Here is a 12,485-nt window from a genome sequence, read left to right as displayed (position 1 = left end):
GTTAAGAGGCAGCAAAAACGAGATTAGTGACAAAATCGACATTAAGACTGGGGACCACGTAGTAGACGCATCAGAGGAAAAGGTCACATGAAGCAAACCAGCACAGGAAAAGAGAGTGTCCCCACCAAAATAAATACATCTAATATCAAATATAGGCCTTACTTGACAAAATTCTCTCAGAATGCAACTCTGGAGAACACCGAAGTGTTCGATCATTGTTTTACATAGGTAATCTGAACATTTAGTGGAATGATAAGCAGTGAGCTGATTCTCTGCAGAATCAGCGAGGAAAAGAATGTAGAACCAACATATGATGGGACGTATGATAAGACATCAGGGAATAACTTCCGTGGCGCTAGAAGAAGCCGAAGGGAGCAAACATTCCAGGTGAAATCAGAGACAGAAGAATACACAGCAAACAATGAAAGCAGTGCTTCTCAGATTCGAACACTTTTGCACAGATGCGGAAATCGTGAAGCATCACGTCAAGCTAGGCAGACGAAATGACAAAAACAAAATAATTAATATAATACTATGGGCAGGACAGTAGCTTTGGTGGAAGACTATAAATAATTACAGGACGACTGTAAACCGGAATTCCAGGTTGGTTGGTTTGTGGGATGAAAGGGACCACACTGCTACGGCCATCGGTACCCCGGAATTCCTGTTGAGCGGAGACTCCATACAAATAAATGTGTTAGTAGAACAAAGCAAAGAATCCTACACTGTCACAGTGTTAATAGTAAGCTTCTAGAGCAATTTACACTGGCTGGTAGTAGAATGCCTAAGTGTAAAACTACTAGTGAAATGTAACACACATTAAAGCCTAGCAGTCACAGCTAAAGGAGTATTAGGAAATGCCTTGCATGCCATTCCTGAACCCTCGATTAAAAAGAGAAGAAAAAAAGAATAACAGAGCACCCTTCTCCCATCCCATTATTATCATATCTGATCTTTTTTCTTATCACTTGCGTCCACTTCCTAGACAAAACGAACATTCTAAACGTCGTTTCTTGCGTACAACACACATCTATTGCAGGGTTCTGTCTGGAAATTCATCAAGTGAAAGTGTGAGGTACTAGTTGAGCTGTTTAGCATACACTTGAGATGTTACAATTTCGATCCCCAGTGATCTAAAGAAACGGAAAGCTCGCATAGGATCATGCGAAATAAAGATGGCGCAACGGATAACAACTTATTAAATGAAAATTACTAGGTGTGGCCCAATTAAGCATGAAAGCACTGGTACTGCACCTCACATAGATGTACTAATAATGGTATCCATCAAGCTATTAAAGGAAAATAATGGTCTCCAAAACAATCTGGTTTATTGCCAAAAGAAATCAGAAATGTTTTTTCCTCTGAATCAAGAATACAATAAATAAGTGAACAAATGGTTGCAAATAGCCTTGGCACACGTGGGTAGATACATGAAGCAACGATATAAAACGGTGTCAAGAATGTGGCCAGTGTTTACGGAAAAGGTTAATGACTAAAGAAAGACTCCTGAAAAATATGAATAAACACCAGGACTCTCGTCTAAAAGCATAGTGAGTGCTGTTATGTAACTGTGAAAACTTGATCAACAAAATAAAACCCTGATGCACATTATCGTCTCGGTGAATGCAACAACGGCCCACGCTTACCGCTCGAAAGATGTGTGAAGGCAGCGGCACCTGATAATTGCAAGTTCAGCATGGGCTGTGTGTTCTGCTCCAAGTTGGAGACACGCCACTTAGCGGCTCTTTATGATGACCTGGGGAAAGTGTTCTTTATGGTGCTCTCTGGAGACGTCTCCCCATGTTGTCACTCCAGCAAGTGTTCTCGTACTATCCTCTACGAAAGCTGGTTCTGCCATCGTCAGAATCTCAGCAGCAATTTGCAGTAAGTTATAGTCAATGATAATGTGACAAGCTTATTTTGGCGTGGTTGAGAAAGTAGTCATATTTCTACATTGACATAAGGAGGAAGGCAGAAAATCTCTCTCACTAAATGATAGATTTTCTGTCATGGCCATTCGTCCACATCCACATGCATGGAAACTTTCCGCCGCTACCAAAATAATTACTATGAGCCAACCAGAGAACTACATATTAAAATTTGAACAAATATTCCACCTGGCATCGTCTTGGCTTAACGGCTCTTCGCATACTACGTATCGTTGTGTTCTCTCCTATCTCTGCTAAAAAGAATTCCTTTCACTTCTTGCACAATGGAGCTTAGAACATGCTGGCCATCCTCACTCCGCACCCCTTCTGGGCTGGACCAGCAAACTATTCTCCTTTGTGCTTTCACTGTACAGTACTGGTTTTGCCAAAATACGTCTTAACGACAACCATCATTTCTTTAAGTAAATATTCCATTTCTCCAGCCACCTAAAAAAAACCAGGGCTGCCAAAATTACAAGTATACTCACTGTACCAAGAAGAAAGGAACAACAGACATAATTAGAATTTGCAATAATTGGCTGTAATTATTTATCATAGTTTTCATGCTACATAATAGATTTGACTTACTTACTATTCGCATCTGCATTTTAATTATAGTTTACGAGACTGTTTGGGAATACACGCCACATAACAAAAACATAAAAAGAATTCAGAGATGTCACTAGGGGGCAACCATGTCGACACGACCCATATGACAGTACGAGAAGCAGTGATCAGTAAGCGTCAGTGGTAGTAGTACAAATATTCCTGATGCACATATTTAAAACATCGGTGTTCGCGGTAATATTTGTCAGATATTCGGTTGCGCTTATATTCTCTACCATAAGAAGTAGAGCTGCGTTTTAGATGCCTTGTCCGTTTTATGCAAGACAACACTGGGACTGAGTGATTGTCAGTTGGGAATAAATGGAAAGGACTTACTAGTTCAGGAATTAGCTTTACAACTAAGGTAAACATTCTGAAAACCTCGATAGGAACTAGTGAGCTGCAACTTTATACATGAATGGAATAAGTGAGGTAGTTACATACACTCCTGGAAATGGAAAAAAGAACACATTGACACCGGTGTGTCAGACCCACCATACTTGCTCCGGACACTGCGAGAGGGCTGTACAAGCAATGATCACACGCACGGCACAGCGGACACACCAGGAACCGCGGTGTTGGCCGTCGAATGGCGCTAGCTGCGCAGCATTTGTGCACCGCTGCCGTTAGTGTCAGCCAGTTTGCCGTGGCATACGGAGCTCCATCGCAGTCTTTAACACTGGTAGCATGCCGCGACAGCGTGGACGTGAACCGTATGTGCAGTTGACGGACTTTGAGCGAGGGCGTATAGTGGGCATGCGGGAGGCCGGGTGGACGTACCGCCGAATTGCTCAACACGTGGGGCGTGAGGTTTCCACAGTACATCGATGTTGTCGCCAGTGGTCGGCGGAAGGTGCACGTGCCCGTCGACCTGGGACCGGACCCCAGCGACGCACGGATGCACGCCAAGACCGTAGGATCCTACGCAGTGCCGTAGGGGACCGCACCGCCACTTCCCAGCAAATTAGGGACACTGTTGCTCCTGGGGTATCGGCGAGGACCATTCGCAACCGTCTCCATGAAGCTGGACTACGGTCCCGCACACCGTTAGGCCGTCTTCCGCTCACGCCCCAACATCGTGCAGCCCGCCTCCAGTGGTGTCGCGACAGACGTGAATGGAGGGACGAATGGAGACGTGTCGTCTTCAGCGATGAGAGTCGCTTCTGCCTTGGTGCCAATGATGGTCGTATGCGTGTTTGGCGCCGTGCAGGTGAGCGCCACAATCAGGACTGCATACGACAGAGGCACACAGGGCCAACACCCGGCATCATGGTGTGAGGAGCGATCTCCTACACTGGCCGTACACCTCTGGTGATCGTCGAGGGGACACTGAATAGTGCACGGTACATCCAAACCGTCATCGAACCCATCGTTCTACCATTCCTAGACCGGCAAGGAAACTTGCTGTTCCAACAGGACAATGCACGTCCGCATGTATCCCGTGCCACCCAACGTGCTCTAGAAGGTGTAAGTCAACTACCCTGGCCAGCAAGATCTCCGGATCTGTCCCCCATTGAGCATGTTTGGGACTGGATGAAGCTTCGTCTCACGCGGTCTGCACGTCCAGCACGAACGCTGGTCCAACTGAGGCGCCAGGTGGAAATGGCATGGCAAGCCGTTCCACAGGACTACATCCAGCATCTCTACGATCGTCTCCATGGGAGAATAGCAGCCTGCATTGCTGCGAAAGGTGGATATACACTGTACTAGTGCCGACATTGTGCATGCTCTGTTGCCTGTGTCTATGTGTCTGTGGTTCTGTCAGTGTGATCATGTGATGTATCTGACCCCAGGAATGTGTCAATAAAGTTTCCCCTTCCTGGGACAATGAATTCACAGTGTTCTTATTTCAATTTCCAGGAGTGTATTTACTGTAGTTACAGTGCGCTCTCCACCTTACATGTAGCGAAGTTCGGTATGTGTGAGGGTGGAGATAGATGTGTAGTTTAATGTACAAATAACAAAAGACACTTTAAGTGACTGCACAGGAGGGAGGACTGTCTCGCAAAGACTGACCAGCGCTTAACGCCCACAAAAATGTTGCTTACCGTCTTTTCTGTTTCAGACCGAAGCAAATCAAGGACTGTGAATGTGGCCCCGTCCACCAGACATGGCAGCAGGAACACATCCAGGGTCCAACTCCAGAATACGGCTCATCACTGCCCTGGCAGCGTAGACGCGATGAGCAACAACCATACCTTCGCGAGAATCAAAGAAGAGCCAAACCGCAGCCGAAACGATCAGAGCTGCAGCCAAGGCGCCACAACTCGTGATGCAAAGAAAGCTGTAGCTAAGCATGGTATAACACGCACGGGAGTACAAATGGGGGTGGGGGACCCTTAAACTGGTTGTCGCTTCTGCTTTTCTAGACCGTGTACCCTGCCCACACCACGTACATGATAATCCTGCGGCGGTCTACTGCTCTGCTCCACACTGCTGCTGGCTTGCCTGAAATTATCTATCGAATTATGCAAGCGAATAAGGGGAGCCACGCAACGTAAAGCACACTGGTGTGAACATCTACATTCTGAGGCGATATGGAAATCACAGGTTGCACTGCTTACATTCTAAGTCGTATATGTTTATCCCAATTAACAGTCTTGATGATTATCTGTCCACAATGTCACTCAGACGAGCGTATGCGTAACCGACACGACGCGGGTGATTGTTGATGATGCGGAAGCCGAATGATCGCACGAAAGTTCTTACGTTCGTCACGCATACACAGATTTCTTTTGGTACCAGTCCTTCTTCACACTAATAATGATATAACACTGATTATAGAGTTAATTATTCAGTTCTCAGTTCTCACTCGTACGAGCGTGCGCGTAACTGTCGCGGCGTGGTTGATTGTTGATGATGCGGAACGCGATGATCGAGCGCGCGTCCTCACCCTCGCTACGTGACACTGTGGTAAATAGTATTACTGATTCACATTAGGTCATTCTGTGAGACCGAACACGGCGCGGATGGTTCAAATGGTTCAAATGGCTCTGAGCACTATGGGACTTAACTTCTGAGGTCAGCAGTCCACTAGAACTTAGAACTACTTAAACCTAACTAACCTAAGGACATCACACACATCCATGCCCGAGGCAGGATTCGAACCTGCGACAGCAGCGGTCGCGCGGTTCCAGACTGTAGCGCCCAGAACCGCTCGGCCACTCTGGCCGGCACGGCGCGGATGATTGATACAGTACGGTACGACACGCAACGTGAGGATACACAAATGCGTTATCAGCAGCACTGCTCATTTTTAAATTACTTCTTGACGCACTTTTCTCTGAATCATTTACTTATTTTATCTTTTTACTGTAACAGCACTTGTAGTAACACTTCAACTTCCATACTAACAATGCCTCTCAGATGCAGAGCTTCCGACAACACGACATAACAGTTTCATGTCCCGATCTCGACTCACTACATATGCGGCTGGCAGCAAAGATACTCCGCAACCAAACCAGCGATATGACAGTACGCAAACAATGGGAAACGATATAAACACACACACACACACACACACACACACACACACACACACACACACACAAACACACACAGCTCAATGGTGACAGTGAATTGAAGTGCATCTCAACCAGTTTCACAGAGAGAAATGTGAAGGGAAGTGCATACAGTGGACATTAGCGGTTCATAAAGCTCCTCTTACTGTTCATAAAGCTTCTCTTCAGTTGCCCAGTCAACACAGAAACTGAAAGGTAGCTGACTCAAGACTTGTAGTGTGGTCTGACGAGTTGTGGATTTTCCTCTTTTCAAATGATAAAATCTGTTGATTGCTCCAACTGCCCAATGACACAACTAGTCCACATTGTATGGAGGATGTTCAGGCGAGAGTATCTGATGACTGTTGTAGGTACGTTTTTCGTGCAATGACTTTGGCCTACTCATTCAGCATACTGTGAATACGAACTAGAACGTCCATATCAACATTCTAGATGACCAGGTATTGTCCTTTCTTCTACGTATTCATTATGAATACGCTGTGCTCATTCCCGTCTTCCAAGGTGACAAATGCCGTCTTCACCGGCCTGCTCTCTTACGCCACTGATTTGGCACAGGTTCAAGCACCCTTTTACACTTTGATTGATCCGATAAAGCATGCTATCGGAATCCCATAGTAAATGTCTGGAGCTACGAAATATTGAGTGACGCGTAGAAACTACCGTCCCTCCATGGCAGTAGTTGTGTAGGCTCCAATTATTAATAAGTTACTTCAGTGGATGTGGAAAACTTGAAGATCCTTGTGGATGCTCTTCCTCGGCAAACTGGGCCATTATCAACGATAGAGGGTGTGCTTCACGGTATTAGTGCGATGTCTGCTGGTCATCTGACGTACAAGGTGCATTCAAATTATACACTACTGGCCATTAAAATTACTTCACCAAGAAGACATAAACGGGTATTCATTGGACAAATATATTATACTAGAACTGACATGTGATTACATTTTCACCCAGTTTGGGTGCATAGATCCTGAGAAATCAGTACCCAGAAGAACCACCTCTGGCTGTAATGACGGCCTCGATACGCCTGGGCATTGAGTCAAACAAAGCTTCGATGGCATGTACAGGTACAGCTGCCCATGGAGCTTCAACATGATACCACAGTTCATCAAGAATAGTGACTGGCGTATTGTGACGAGCCAGTTGCTGTGTCACCATTGACCAGACGTTTTCAGTTGCTGAGAGATCTGGAGAATCCGCTGGACAGGGCAGTGGTCGACCATTTTCTGTATCCAGAAAGGCCCGTACAGGACTGGCAACATGCGGTCGTGCATTATGCTGCTGAAATGTATGGTTACGCAGGGATCGAATGAAGGGTACAGCCACTGGTCGTAACACATCTGAAATGTAACGTCCACTGTTCAAAGTGCCGTCAATGCGAACAAGAGGTGACCGAGACGTGTAATCAATCGCACCCCAAACCATCACGCCGGGTGATACGCCAGTATGGCGATGACGAATTCACGCTTCTAATGTCACCGCGATGTCGCCAAACACGGATGCGACCATCGTGATGCTGTAAACAGAACCTCGATGCATCCGAAAAAATGGCGTTTTGCCATTAGAGCACCCAGGTTCGTCGTTGAGTACACCATCGCAGGCCCTCCTGTCTGTGATGCAGCGTCTAGGGTAACAGCTGCCATCTCCGAGCTGATAGACCATGCTGCTGCAAAAGTCGTCGAACTGTTCGTACAGATGGTTGTTGTCTTGCAAACGTCCCCATCTGTTGACTCAGGGATCGAGACGTGGCTGCACGATCTGTTACAGCCATGTGCCTAAGATGCCTGTCATCCCGACTGCTAGTGATACGAGGCCGTTGATATCCAGCACGGTGTTCCGTATTACCCTCCTGAACCCATCGATTCCATATTCTGCTAACAGTCATTGGATCTCGACCAACTCTAGCAGCAATGTCGCGGTACGATAAACCTCAATCAAAGTCGGAAACGTTATGGTGCGCAATTCTCCTCCTTACACGAGGCACCACAACAACGTTTCACCAGGCAACGCTGGCCAACTGCTGATTGTATGTATATGAGAATTCGGTCGGAACATTTCCTCATGTCAGCACGTTGTAGGTATCGCCACCGGCGCCAACCTTGTCTGAATGCTCTGAAAAGCTAATCATTTGCATATCACAACATCTTCTTCCTGTCGGTTAAATTTCGCTTCTGTAGCACTTCATCTTCGTGGTGAGGACTGGTAACAGAGATATGCGGGTTTGTTTTAAAATACATGTGGACTCGTTGCGAGTGTGTTACAGAGCGGCACTGAATGACACGCAGCAGCAGCGGTGAACTTGAGTACTCTTTTTGATACTTATTAATGGTGACGGTTTCATTAAAAACATGGTCATAATCATTAGTTTTGTCCTTATGCGTGGTGTTATACCAAATGAAATTTGTCGCCAGTTTAGTGAGACATTTGGTTATGGTGTAATGGATATGTATAATGTGCGTGTGCTACAGTTCAAAGAAGGCAAAACATCGTATGATAACAAACCAAGATAATCTCGCTCTCGCACCAGCCCGTATGACGACATGATCGACTGAAACATGATAGCTGTTTTAGAGAACTAACGAATGAGTGCGGAACACATTGGCTCAAGCTGAGAAAGCCGTCGGTCTGTGCACACAGTCCTGCTTGAAGACATGGAAACGTGGAAAGGTTCCGACAGACGATCACAAGGCTGAACAAGTAGCACGTTGCCGGGCAATGTTGACGCGTGATGGTGGCATGAATGAGACTTTCTTTTCGCCAGCTGTGACAATGCATCTGACATGGATGCCGTTTCTGAGTCCTGAAACGAGGCGTCAGTCAGATCACTGGAAACACAGACACTCTTCACCACCAAAAAATTTCGCGTAAGCTCCAGTGCTGAAAAAATGGGGCAGCAATGGCGTTACAAATATCACCATGGTGACAGGTGCAACCTAGCAACAAGTTTTGAACTACTTCCAGTATTGCGTGAGAAAGGGCGGAAAAAGCTGCACGTTTGCTGTTTCACAAAGTCACGTACCAGTGCATCGGGCGAACGCGACGCTGTAGTTTCTTCGTGACAGCAGGCTTTGAGGTGATTTCTCAAGCACCCTGCCTGCCTGAGTTGCTGCTAGCGACTTTTGGACTTTTTCGAAGAAGAAAAAGACTCCTAACGGCCGCATATTCACTAGCTGTGTCGCTACTACATCGGCTGATACTCCGTTGATCAAACCAAAAAGAAGTGCCTGCAGAGACGTGGCGCCGACATTGAGAAAAATATTTACAGATGCAGGGGGATTACGTCAAGAAGTGATAGAAATTTTACAGTTTTCGAGTGATTAGTTTGTGAGATTTGAAGGAAAACTCAGAAGATGGTACGAATATATCTAAGTCCTTTTCTAAGACGATGGAGAACGTCTTTCTTCCGTCCTGAAATCCCAAAGAGAGAAGCAGTACATGCCATTAAACTGCAGAAGAATGGTTAAGGCCTCCAGTCAGGATTAAAGGTTTAGTTGAACAGGAGTCGATTGGCCTCAGCCTCCTAAAACCGTTCAGTGTTACCTGTGCATCGGGAAAGAGACTTAATAACTGAGCTCAACCATTGTGATAAATATCGAATGCTTAGTTTTGGTCTCTCACGTACGCGGAATATATCTGTAAATCATACACACACGGATTTAAGAGAAATGAGAATGCTATTTTGGCTTTCGAAATAGGGTCTGAACCCCTGAACATTCTTCTCCTTAAATATATTAGTGCAGAGGTATTAATGATGAAACCCGCCGAGCAGGCTACCGTGCTGCTTCCTGGATTCGGGTAGGCGCGCATGCCCCGGATCGAATCCACCCGGTTGATTAACGACGAGGGCCGGTGTTCGACCAGCCTGGATATGGTTTTTAGGCGGTTTTCAACATCCCACGAGGCGAATACCGGGCTGGTCTCCACGTTCCGCATCAGTTACACACGTCGCAGACATTTGAAACACGTCTGAACTGTTTCACGATTTACACTAGGCGCAAACATTTGGGGTAGTCTGATTCCATCCTGGGGGGGGGGGGGTATGGGGTGGCGGCAGGAAAGGTATCCGGCCACCCCTTCCACTTAACCTTGCCAAATCCGCACTTAACCCTGCCGACCCTGCGCACAATGCGGGATAAAGGCAGTAGCGAAAGAAAGAAAGAAAGAAAAATATTAATGATGAGGTGCACCCTGGTTTCATCGACTATAAAAAATCCTTTGAACGCACGAGACGTAAAAAGATCGTGCAGAGTTAGAGGTCGACTGATACTGACGAAAACAATTTACTCACCATCAACACGCTTTGCTGGAATCAGACCACACATGGAAACTGGCCAAGGAACATCAGAAGTGACTACAATCAGTAAACGCGTTCGTCAGTGCTGCATACTATCAACTCTCTGGTTTAACATTTACTCCGAAGAAAGAAATTTTCAGGGAACTGTTGGTGGAGTAAAGTAGCGGCCCCATTATAATTAACAATATTAGGTAAGCAGATGGGACTGCTGTCACAGCAAATGATATACCTGCCCCCAACACGTGACAGATAATTCAGTTCAGCGCAGTGCAGAATTTTGCGTGTTTGTCAACACTGCCAATATAACCCTCCTACCTCTCCGGCTAACTAGTCTTTTCTATATGACCATGTACTTAAAGTGCCTAATTCACTTACTCCAGAGAATAATGCAATACTGAGAGAAGTAGATGAAGTTATAACCGTATCGCCACTGCTCAGTATTCTAACAATGACAATTAGAAACAAAGTTCAGTTAAATGAATCTATTTTTAATACGTAAACTAATTTTTAATCAACAGTAGTTAGTGGAAAATTTGGAGAAAAGGTTTTCAAAGCAGAGGTAATATCTTCTGAACTTACTACATTAGAAGTAAATGCCGGCCGCGGTGGTCTCGCGGTTCTAGGCGCGCAGTCTGGAACCGTGCGACTGCTACGGTCGCAGGTTCGAATCCTGCCTCGGGCATGGATGTGTGTGATGTCCTTAGGTTAGTTAGGTTTAAGTAGTTCTAAGTTCTAGGGGACTGATGACCACAGAAGTTGAGTCCCATAGTGCTCAGAGCCATTTGAACCATTTTTTAGAAGTAAATGAAACAACAAGTTTACTGTTACCAGTCACCGTTTTATTTATTTCCACGATGCGTTTCAAACGTTTAAACTTCTATCATCGGGTAGATTTACATTATTTAGTATGACATACGTGTGTGTGTTTTGTTACGCTTTTTTGGAGGAATTTGTGGCACTGCCTAGTGGAGAAACACGACACTATTTCAGAACATTGTTTTGGATTTCTTCTGATAAGAAATTAAACTGATATCTAATGGTAAACATAAAATAAGTAAACTAGAGTACCTTCAGTGGTCACAGGTTCCTTTCACTGTCGTAACAAAATGGTTCAAATGGCTCTGAGCACTGTGGGACTTAACATCTGAGGTCATCAGTCCCCTAGAACGTAGAACTACTTAAACCTAACTAACCTAAGAACATCACACACATTCATGCCCGTGGCAGGACTCGAACCTGCGACCGTAGCGGTAGCGCGGTTCCAGACTGAAGCGCCTAGAATCGCTCTGCCACACCGGCCGGAACTGTCGTAACACATCACATGTATACTGTCACATTATGTGACAGTATACGTGTGATGTGTTACGACAGTGAAAGGAACCTGTAATCACTGGAGGTACTCTAGTTTTCTTATTTTATGTTTACCATTAGCTATCAGTTTAATTTTTTGTCAGGAGAAATCCGAAACCATGTTCTGAAGTAGTGTCGTGTTTCTCCACTAGGCAGTGCCACAAGTTCCAACAAAAAAGCGTAACACAAGACACACACAAATGTCATACTAACTAATGTAAATCCACCCGATGAAGCAGGTTTAAACGTTTGAAACGCATCGTGGAAATAAATAAAACGGTGACTGGTAACAGTAAACTTGTTGTTTCATTTACTTCTAATGTAGTAAGTTCAGAAGATATTACCTCTGCAAGCTGTCATTCTCCAAAAATTTATCTGGTAGCTTATTCGTGAATGGAAACGTGTAGGCTAAATTAGTTTCTTAAGTTTTAAATCGCCCACTGCAGATGTCATGCGCACGTAAAATGTCAACTGCAAATCGGGATACTGCATTTCCTTAACTACTCATCCGGCAGCCCTTCAGTGTGCCCGCAGAGACCTTATTTCTGTGAAACAAAGCTTGATACCTGGATGAAATCGACCTCATGCTATGTCTTCCCATCGTCAGATTGGCGAAAATTTCGGGGCCGCTGCCTACCGGGACACCTGCGAGACTGCGGCCTGCCTCTCGCATGTACCCGGGCCATCTTTGCACCGCAGAGGCAGGAGCCCCGTGCAGGTAACCACGCTGCTGACTCCCTTAAGAGTTCCTCAGATGTTGCTCCTCCCAGGACACGCATGTGCGCC

The sequence above is a fragment of the Schistocerca gregaria genome, chromosome 1 (genome assembly GCF_023897955.1).
Source record: "Schistocerca gregaria isolate iqSchGreg1 chromosome 1, iqSchGreg1.2, whole genome shotgun sequence".
NCBI classification, from domain to species: domain Eukaryota; kingdom Metazoa; phylum Arthropoda; class Insecta; order Orthoptera; family Acrididae; genus Schistocerca; species Schistocerca gregaria.
The sequence above is the reverse complement of the archived record's forward strand: the minus strand, read 5'-3'. Positions refer to the sequence as shown.